The sequence below is a fragment of the Notolepis coatsorum genome (assembly GCF_963971535.1).
Source record: "Notolepis coatsorum genome assembly, chromosome: 19".
Classification (NCBI taxonomy): Eukaryota; Metazoa; Chordata; class Actinopteri; order Aulopiformes; family Paralepididae; genus Notolepis; species Notolepis coatsorum.
Window position 1 is genome coordinate 73,682,929 of NC_140183.1, and position 11,652 is coordinate 73,694,580.

The 11,652-nt window shown below is 43.7% G+C and overlaps 1 protein-coding gene across 1 annotated transcript in view; it reads right to left on the reverse strand.

Moving 5' to 3' along the window:
• tppp (tubulin polymerization promoting protein) overlaps window positions 1-9,581 on the reverse strand; it is a 59,685-nt gene extending 50,104 nt beyond the window's left edge. Inside the window, exon 1 of the mRNA XM_084336111.1 lies at window positions 9,477-9,581. The gene's annotated coding sequence lies outside the window, so the exon portion shown is untranslated. The remainder of the gene's footprint in view (window positions 1-9,476) is intronic.
• Window positions 9,582-11,652: the final 2,071 nt, after the last annotated feature.

The window sequence follows — 11,652 nt, forward strand, 5'->3', positions numbered from 1 at the left end:
TTACTGTAGTATCATAGTTACAGTTATGCACAGCTAGTGTTTTATTTTCTGTGAATAACCTCAGTCCTTCAATTGAGTACTAGAGCACTGTGTTATCCTTTGTGTCGTGTTGAGAGCAACGCAAATCACTGTGAAACAAAGGCCAATTGATAGTCAGTAGTCTCAAGTGCCTCAGTGCTCCATACAACAAGCCTCCTCAAAACACCCCATGTTCAAGACCGATACAGAGGCACGAGAGTGAAGCTTTTGAGGGAAGGTTCATTCAGTCGTCTGCACACACACTCGGAGGATGAGGATGAAGCAGAAATTATAATGAAATACAGTGAAATGTGGTATTCTGCAGAGGATTTTTCCCACTGCAGTCCAATCTACCTTCAAGTATACTTGATTATATTCAGATTATATTTAATTGAAATAATATGTAGGCCTAACTATCTAAAAGATGATGAAGATAATATACATACATACACATTATTTTAGCAGATAATATACATATATATATATTTGTATACGAGATAAAAATATGTTATACTGTATTTTATACAGTGACTGGAAGAGAAGATAGTGAATGCGGAGGCAGACAGTCGATAAAGCCGGATTAGTAGTAGTAGTAGTAGTAGTAGTAGTAGTAGTAGTAGTAGTAGTAGTAGTAGTAGTAGTAGTAGTAGTAGTAGTAGTAGTAGTAGTAGTAATAGTAGTAATAGTTTATTCAGTCATCTCACACAATACAATATATATACACCATCATTTAACAATATTTGATTTTACAGTGACTGAAAAGGTACAGACTGAAGCATAATGCTTATATATGCCTGTCCTATATTCTTAACAAAATTAAGACTCCAAAACAGTATTCTAAAAGAAAATACGCAAAAAACAGTATTATTCACCCTTGTAGTTTTCAAAAATAACTTTACAAACCATTTTCTTAAAAACCAAAAGCGAATTACTAATTTTTATTTAATTTTTTTTATTATCTTTTTCCCCCTCCTTCTTTTTCCGATTTTTCTCCCATCCCACTGTTAGTCGTTATGCCAATTCCCAACCCCCTTCCTGGTTGTTGCGCACTTTCCCCTACTGTTGGTCCGAGAGGCCGGAGACTGTCACATGCTTTCCTCCGACGCATGTGCAGCCAGCCGGCAGCCAGCCTGGCCGCGCAGATTCTCACCGGGAGAGTGTAACGTGTGGAAGGTCGCACTACCTCTCTCCAGATCCTACCCTTGCTGAGCAGGCGCCCCGACCGAACTGTAGGGGTCGCTGTCCACAACGCCCAGGACCCACCCACGGCTCCCCTCCCCCTAACTCAGCCAAACGAGTTAGTATAGCGATCAGCCCGAGCCAAGGCAATGCTGACTCTCTGGGAGTCGAGACCGCAGCCTCTTGCGTTGGTGACGAGCACAATCTCCGCTACGCCACCTGACCGCTCCCCGAATTACTCATTCTTAACTGTATATCAGCATTGTTCCACAAGTTAACCACAATAATAGAAATACACCTCCTTTTAATCCCTTTCTTAGCTTTTTGAACAGTAAATTTACAAATATCTCTCAAATCATATTTTCTTTCATGTATTGAAAAAAACTTTGCACCCCATCTGGGAGTAACTTTGCTTTAGCTCTGTACATTATTTGCATAGTTTTATAATAAACCAAATCATTAAATTTCATAATATGAGGGGCGGTCAGGTGGCGTAACGGAGATTGCGTTTGTCACCAACCCCGGAGCGGCTGGATTCGCCTGTTCGAATCCAGCTCACAGCTCCGGGGTTGTCACCAGCTTGGCTGGCCGTTCACACTAATACAATTGGCAGTATTAGAGGGTGGGAGAAGCTGGCGGGGTGGGTCCGGGTCGTTGTAAACAGCGACTCCTACAGTTTGGTCTGCTAAGCGCGGATAAGATCTAAGTGGGATAGTGTGATCCTTCCACACGCTACGCCCTCTCAGTGAGAATCCGCGCTGCCAGGTGAAAAGAAGCGGTTGATTGGCTGGACGTGTGTCGGAGGAAGCACGTGGTAGCCTCCACTCTCCCAGACCGACTGTGGGGTGTAAGTGCGCAGCGACCAGGAAGGGGATTGGGAATTGGCATAACGACTAACATTGGGATGGGAGAAAAATCTGAGGAAAAAGGAGGGGGAAAAAGATAAAAAAAAGAAAAATCATAATATGAGACTTTATAAACAATGGATTTGTGTGTGTTCATAGTAACCAGCCTTGAAAAGGTTCTGAATGGCCCGCTTTTGCAGTAAGACTATTGGATTTTCTGTCTTTTTAAATGTCGACCCCCATACTTCCACACAGTAAGATATGTAAGGAAGTATAAGTGAGCAGTAAATGATGTGCAAGGCTTTGTAGTTTAATATATCCTTACATTTATACAATATTGCTACTGACTTAGATATCTTTGCTTGAATATAGTTAACATGTTGTTTCCATGTTAATTTCTGGTCAATAACTATCCCTAGTCCCTAGACATTTTATCTCAGAAACTCTTTCTATTTTTACATCACATATTTTTTACTCGATATCCCCCTCTATTTCTTTTCGATTACCAAAAACCATAAATTAAGTTAAAGTGAAAGTGAAACACAAAAGAAATATTCTAATCCACATAAATGGCATAATCATACTCCCTTATTCAATAACAATGCACTCCTGATTAGAAAACGACCTATAAGATTCCCTAGATGGGAAAAGCAAGGCATACATACATTAGGAGATGTTTTCAACAAACAGGGTATTTGTAGCTATGATGAAATAGAAAAAAAGTTTAATCTCACCGGTTCCACATATCTTTTTTACGCACAATTATTGTTATGTTTGAAGACTCACAGTGTTCCATTAAGGATACCAATTGCACACCACAGATACCACAATTTTTTCTATGAAAGAGAGACATCGAGAGGTTTTGTGTCAGATTTTTATCATCAATTACTAACGGCTTCGTATGAAACCCTCCACCTAGACTCTGTTTGGAGGAGGGATATACCAGACCTAGAAAAAGATTTTGATTGGCAAGAAGCCTGGGCAAATGTTCGACTTGCATCAAGGAACCCGGACCATCAACAAATCAATCTTAACTATATTCATAGGACATACTTGACTCCTATAAGACTGAACAGAATGGGTCTTAAACAAGACTCCAAATGCTCCTTATGTACAAATGGGGACGAGGGGACATTTATGCACATGTATTGGGACTGCCCACCAGTTAAGATATTCTGGGAAGAAGTGACCCAGCAATTATCAAATCTCTTAATTCTGAATATACCTGTACACCCCTCTATATTACTGCTGAATGATGTTTTTGAATATGCAGTACCTATACAACAAAAGAGATTGGTTTTATCTGGTATTACAGTGGCTAAAAAACTGATAGCATCACGATGGTTTCAACCGGAAAAAATGTGCCGAAAGGTCTGGATTCTTACATATCTCGATGTGATTTATCTAGAAATATCTACAGCAAGAATTTTGGGTCTCAATGAATCCAAATTGACAATGTGGTTAGAAGTGGTGGAGAGAATAAAAGCTAGCATTTAATGGTAGTGTCTGGTTAGGAGCGAAGGATAATGGACGGATTATCCATGGGGGGTCCAGGGCGGGGGGTGCGAGCAAGAGCATATGTGTGTAGGGGAATAGATAGCAGGTATTAGGGGTATATCTTGTATAAGACATTTATCCAAACGATGAGTTAACTGATGTACACTGTTTTACAATGCTTGTATATCTAATCGTGTGTTGTCATGTTTGTTTATGTGTTTGTTTAAAAAATAATAAAAAAATAAAATACAAAAAAAATGTAATTAAAGTTAAATACATTTCGTTTTCTTAATATTGAGAGACAATTTATTAACATTAAACCAAGGTTTGAGATTCAAACCCACGCCATCGCAAGTACATGGTATGAGCCACCAGGACCGCCTCAAACACTCCACATTTCATTAAATAAACTAAATGTATTTAATAAATTAAGTATTTCAAAGCGTAGTCTTATGGTTGGTGTGGTCTTAACCCAATTATCATTGTGGCATGCTGTATTAAAGAAAACGAGATTTGGTTATGCTGTGGTGAATACCCATTTCATGACCCCCCCCCCCCCCCCCCCCCATGCCTGTACTCTCATATTAAATATTTCTTACGAATAGCCTCCAGAGGGGAAGCCATTTGACGGAGTCCAGATCTCGAGAGACAACTCTGTGACTGGATGACAGCATGCTTACAAACACTTGCCTTCTGGCAATGCATCGCACGGACGAGTGCTTTAACTATAAATTGGCCCAGTTTAAACTGCATCTATTTATAGTGGCAAGACGTTGCCACGACTGGGACATTCTATCCACCCTCGTCAGCGAACAGAGCGGTCAGCGGACTGGAACACTGGAAAGTGTAAATCCCGTAAGCGAACTAGTCAGTTCGACGGATTGGTAAGTAAAAACGCGCAAAATGACGACGGCAACGGTGGCGGTGATCAGTGACGGAGTGATTTGAGGTGTCTTGTCTGCCGAGCGTTTTGAACAATCGCCTGAACAACCCCCCACCCCCATCATGCCAACATGGTGACCGGGCATGTGCAGAGATCCCATCTGTTTTCTATCTAGATCACTGTCCTGGCCCGGCAGCTGCTGTGGAATGCAAGCCTGTCAGCCAATCATAATAACACAGAGACCACAGCAACCAACCCCCAGTCTGCTTGCGATTGACCCCATTCTAACCAACACACACCTTTCCCTGCCGGGTCGACCAGCGATGCTAACCGTGCTAATGAATGGGACGGCCACCGCTACTGAACGGTGTTTTCGGATCAGTCAAAAATTATCCTGGCCCTAAGACTAGCTTGTTTTGTTTTCACTTCACTTGTTGTCTACTGTATTCTGACGTGTGATTAACCCTTTCACTACCACACTATAGGTTAACCATTTCACCACCACACTACAGATGGTTAACCACAACATCTGTAGTGTGGTAGTGAAAGGGTAACCATCTGTAATGTGGTAGTGAAAGGGTTAACCATCTGTAGTGTGGTAGTGAAAGGGTTAACCATCTGTAGTGTGGTAGTGAAAGTGTTAACCCTTTGTAGTGTGGTGGTGAAAGGGTTAACCTTCTGTAGTGTGGTAGTGAAAGTGTTGACCTTCTGTAGTGTGGTAGCAAAAGTGTTAACCTTCTATAGACCACCTCAACACTTCCGGTATTCTGAAATCATGGGAGAGAGAGGGGGGGGAGAAAATGAATGAATGTGGATGAGAACCTTGGCATTTAAGTGGTTGTAGCTATGGTTGTGGGGGGGATGGAGACATGATCCAATAGACTTTTATACGCCTGAGTCTCCTGAACACGGAGAGATAAATCCCAAGTCGATCGGCACTTTCTCGGCCGAGCTATAGTCACTTTTCCGCACCTACTCCCGAACTACACATGTGCAGATTGCCCACGGAGTCTAGGTTCATCAACCTGCGCATGTGTAGTTCGGGAGTAGGTGCGGAAAAGTGAGCAACGAACGGGTCTGGATGCAGGTGAGACTCCGCCGCTGCTCCACCATTGTAGTGACTGCTGACCTGACCCGAGCTGACCTGAACACTGACCTGACCCGAGCTGACCTGACCCGAGCTGACCCGAGCTGACCTGACCCGAGCTGACCTGACCACTGACCTGACCTGAGCTGACCTGACCACTGACCTGACCTGAGCTGACCTGACCACTGACCTGACCCGAGCTGACCTGACCCGAGCTGACCTGAACACTGACCTGACCCGAGCTGACCTGACCCGAGCTGACCTGAACACTGACCTGACCCGAGCTGACCCGAGCTGACCTGACCTGACCTGAACACTGACCTGACCCGAGCTGACCTGAACACTGACCTGAACACTGACCTGAACACTGACCTGACCTGAACACTGACCTGACCCGAGCTGACCTGACCTGACCACTGACCTGACCCGAGCTGACCTGACCTGACCACTGACCTGAACACTGACCTGACCTGAACACTGACCTGACCTGAACACTGACCTGACCTGACCTGAACACTGACCTGACCCGAGCTGACCTGACCACTGACCTGACCACTGACCTGACCCGAGCTGACCTGAACACTGACCTGACCCGAGCTGACCTGAACACTGACCTGACCCGAGCTGACCTGACCCGAGCTGACCTGAACACTGACCTGACCCGAGCTGACCTGAACACTGACCTGACCTGACCCGAGCTGACCTGAACACTGACCTGACCTGAACACTGACCTGAACACTGACCTGACCTGAACACTGACCTGAACACTGACCTGACCCGAGCTGACCTGAACACTGACCTGACCCGAGCTGACCTGACCCGAGCTGACCTGAACACTGACCTGACCTGACCTGACCCGAGCTGACCTGAACACTGACCTGACCTGAACACTGACCTGAACACTGACCTGAACACTGACCTGAACACTGACCTGACCTGAACACTGACCTGACCTGAACACTGACCTGACCTGAACACTGACCTGACCTGAACACTGACCTGAACACTGACCTGAACACTGACCTGACCCGAGCTGACCTGAACTGAACCGAGCTGACCTGAACTGACCCGAGCTTGATAATTTCCGTTCTGCCCCCCCCCCCCCCCCCCCCGCCCCCCACTGAAAGAAAGACAGTGAATTACATCACCATGCAGACCCATGGGTCTGAAGTCATCACACTGTCTCTGTCAGCCCCCCCCCACCCCCCCCCCACCCCCCCCCCCCCCCTCTACTGAGCCAAGAGCATTGTGCTATAAACACCATACGCTATGCTGGTTATTGTTGACAGCAACAATACGCCAAATAAAGGTGCAGGGCAGTGTAAAGAAGACCTTGGGATCCATACAGTATGTAACCCCTCTCTGTGTAATGGATAAATGTGACACCAAAGACAGCAGCAGCCTCAGATGGAGAGAGAGGTCTGTAGATCCCATGGATCAGTAGCACTGAGTAAAGAGCATCGTCAACTAGGGCTGGGTGATTAATTGAGTTTCAATTTAAATTATGATAACGATAAAGCGATTATTGATTATTAAATATTTCTCTCATTTTGTCTTGTGTTGTAAATGCACAGCACCCTTCCTTCACAGTGGTGATTTTTGCCATAGTCGAACAGCCCTAATTGACCTGTCTCAAAACCCTGCCCCTTTTCTTGATCCTCCAATCACAACTGTCGCTTACCTCGGACAAACCAAGTTTGTCCGAGGTAAGCGACAGTTGTGATTGGAGGATCAAGAAAAGGGGCAGGGTTTTGAGACAGGTCCATTGAGGAACCCTATCTTCAACTATAGGCCTTTATTTGAAATGTAGCCCAAATGTACTGTTATACTACTTCACATGACCTCAGCAAGACCTGTCCAATAACATGGGGGGGGGGGTCACTTTGAGAGGCTGATGTTGACATTATGGACATGCCAACTATAGGGTTTCCATTTCTACTGATATCTGTCAGCCTGCAAACAAAATGCAGGCAACTCCTTATGCACTGATGAAACTGAAACATGGTGAAATACATATTGGCAGAATAGCAACTATTTCAGCGATTTAATTGATTAACAGGAAACAATAGCTCTCTCTTTAGTGTTGTGGGGCAACAGTGACTCAGGAGGTAGGGCGCTCCTCTGGTAATCGGAAGGTTCCCGGGGGGTGGATTCCCGCTCCTCCCGGGCAGTGTGTCGATAATGTCCTTGAGCAAGACACTTAACCCCTAACTGCTCCCGATGAGCAGGTTGGCACCTTGCATGGTCGGTGTGTGAATGTGAGTGAATGGGTGAACACGAGACATAAATTGTAAAGCGCTTTGGATAAAAGCTGCTATATAAATGCAGTCCATTTGCCATTCCATTTTGTCTACAATAGTCGTGACCCTGAAGTCGGAGAGCAGCGTTTACCCTTTACCCGCTAGCATAACCTTTTCGTTTGTAAACCCCGGCATAAATATGAATTGGATAATGACTAACAAAATGGACTAATTTACACATTGAGGTTAATTGTATGTGACAGGCCCCGGTGGCTCTAGGACTAGTATACACTTCAAACTGGAGCAGAGCAATCTGGGGCAAAATGAGGCGATGACTGTGTCTTTACATCAGCCTCTCATGCATATTTAATCCAACATATGGGGAGAACGAGGCTCGAGAGGCGCTCATAGGAGAGAAACACGTTACTTTACCTATGGTTGGGAATCAGCGATGCTTACTATGCTTGTGTGTTTTGAATCACTTTAAGGGGCACTTCACCAGAAAGCAATACTGATTTATGTTGCACATAATCTCACACACGTCCAAAAACTCAAAACAGTTTTGCACACGTTAGTTTAGTTTGACAGTTATTGAGAGTGAATGAGTTTGAATATGGCCACCAGTGATGCCATCATGGACATTGAATCCTTGTGTTCATTTACAGCTCAATGGAATTATGAGGTATAGCAGTATGAGACAAGGTATTGATATTCTTTCTACATCATTTCATGGAGCTGTAATTAACAAAACGCAAGGATTCAGTGTCCCCGATGACATCACTGGTGGTCATATTCAAACTGACTCTCAATAACTGTCAAACTAAATTAATGTGTGTTATTGGATGTGTGTGAGATTATGTGCAAAATAAATCAGCATTGTTTTTGGTGAAGTGCCCCTTTAACCATTCATGCCCAAGTACCCAATGTCAGAAAGGAATCCCGCTTATTCAAGTATATTAATCAATACAACGACATGGAATCTGAAGGAATCATATCTGTTTCCATTAAAGAAAAATTATTTTGGGCGCACTAATCATGCGCGTTATTCATATTCATGCTAAACAAATAGGCACTGGTTAGGAGGAGCAATAACAAATTTTTGTTAGATCTTTTTTTACCACGTTATTATGTAACTAGCTACATGTAACCTAGCAGCTTGGCACAAAGCCACAGGATACGATGAGCAGAATTTTGAATAAAAAAAATTATAAAATTATATATAGGCTACATATGTGTTTATTTTTTTACTTGGCAGCGACGAACTAGTTGGATGAACCAGCAAATGTTTATTGGGGGAGACGTGTCACATAAACGTGATGTGATATTGAAGCAATAGGAGTCCATGTCACGTGACCATTGTTATTGTTCTGCACACATCGGTTATCAGTGCAGGATATATAGCATTCGTTGCCAATCCTATCCATTGAACGTTATTTAGGCTACACAAACGTTAGGACCTATAACATCAACGATGGTGTTATCATATAATGCCAAAAACAGTATTGAAAACAGCTGCTGAATAACGGAAAGTGAAACCATCTGACAATTCAACGACGTGCCTGCGCATGGACACATGGGCTACTGTCACGAAAATATCTCAAATATCTCACACTTTAAATTGGTAAACCCATAATAATAACAAATAGATAAAAACAAACAAAAACATAATCTGAAAATAATAGGTGTATATCATGTCTCCTGAATGATAACATTTTAGAATAATCACCTTGTGGACGTAACGTAATCCCCCTCTTTCGCGCCGTGTATTTGTTGTCAATTCCACAGAACCGTGAGCAGCTCGTCTCGAGCCTCGGCGACACTGTTCTCCCGCTGCCGCGCGCGCGAATCTGCCTCCTGACGGCGTCCCCACGAGACGCTGAGGCTAAACGAGCCCCCTGATTGGATGCCGTCGTGCTATTTTTTTCTTCTTGCTCTCTTGTATGCTAATATATCAGCTGAGCTACTATATTCCACTCATCAATGATGCTGACACTGACAGTGATGGCGCTAGGGTGACCAGGTGTCCCCCTTTTGGTTGTACTGTCCCACCATTTGACCGAAGTCCCGAACGTCCCACATATTGAGAGGATGTCTCTCTTTTTGAAGCAAAAAAAAACATTGGTCTCGGTGAAGACCATGTTATTCTAATAAAAAAATGTACATGATCTATCTGTCCCACTTTGTCCCACCAAAATCTTACTGTTGTCCTGCTTTTGGACTTTTTGCATCTGGTCACCATCATGGCGCTCATTGATTAAGGCTAATATGCAGTTAATATGATCATTGATTAATTTGTCGTTGTATAGGAGCTTGTATCTTCTTTTATACTCGTGCTAAAGTAAATGGTCGATACCAGTTATAATAGGGTTTATCAACTGTATAGTGTGACGGATCATATTGGTCTGCGTTGTGTTGTTGTTAAATGTTAATGTCCCGAGGGGGAGTCGAACAGGGGAGCTCCCGCGCCGCGGGCAACGACACAGGCCGCTGCACTAAGAAGTGGATCCACTCCTATGTACCGTATCTATGCGTCTGTTAACCCTGTTATGAGGAAGTGAGTTTAATTTACCAGCCCGTAATGCCACAGTCACTTGTCAACACCCCTGTTTCTGTGACTGTGGATAGACTCACAGGCTTCCCCGTTACACTAGCAATACATCTGAGCCAGTCGTTGTGAACTATGGGCAGGAAGCTGCATCAGTGAGAGGCCAAGGGCCAAGGAAAAAAAATAATCCACAATATTTTCCAGGAAATGCACCCTGGCTTCAGTTCAAGTTGATGTCTTGATGGTGGTTTGGTTTTTGGGCAGTCAGAGTGGATAGTCTCTCTAGGGGGAGAAGGACTATTTTCTCCTTAACCCTTTCACTACCACACTACCAAAGGGTTAACCCTTTCACAGCGACAATACAGAAGGTTAACCCTTTCACTGCCACATGACAAAGGGTTAACCCTTTCACAACCACACTACAGAAGGTTAACCTTTCACTACCACTACAGATGGTTAGTGTGGTAGTGAAAGGTTAACCTTCTGTAGTGTGGTAGTGAAAGGTTAACCTTCTGTAGTGTGATAGTGAAAGGGTTAAGTGAAGATGAGAGAGATTCTGCATCTTCCAAACAAATGCTATACTCATTTTAAGGTGTTTCCCCCTCAGCAAACACAGTGTTTCTGAACCAAGCTGCCTACTTGACGTCTACTCATGTCCACTGCAAGAACCTTTTTTGAAAGTGTTACACTCTCAGTGGTAATAATGACTGGACAAGTGCATTATGTAACCCAGTGAGCCCACAGAGGGATCAGCTAATGATACAAGACGTATAGGGCCGAGCTCTCAAGACATACACTCACACACACTTCTACGTGGAAAGATGTTTGACGTTCCACTGTCAAACATCTCTGCCCAAAGAGGAAGTAAACTAGCCGGCGCTAACTATACCCGTATATTATTTCAGCAGGCTGTGACGTACAGGCGTAGAAACAGCTCTGTGTGGGAGTGTGAGACACACAAACACTAGATCAGCATCTCCGAACTCATAAGAAGACCATTACCATGATACTTGAACATAACAACTCAAAAACCTGCAATGTTTACATAGAAGAAACACTATCAAACCACAACTGCTGCTGTTGAACCTGGACACACCAATGTGCAATACTGTTGTATACACTTTACCTTTTCACACAAATCCCCTTTTCATATAGTGCTATAGTTATTCATCTCACTCCATTCTCTCATATCTCATTCCTTTCTCCCATCCCATGTGTGCACACACCTGTCACTCTACTCCACAACACAAATCAATGTAACAATGTATATATTGTTATACTTTATATTTAGTGTATGTCACTTATTCTTTTTTACGTATTACTTTATGGCCCATTTAATGATGCCATTATATATATA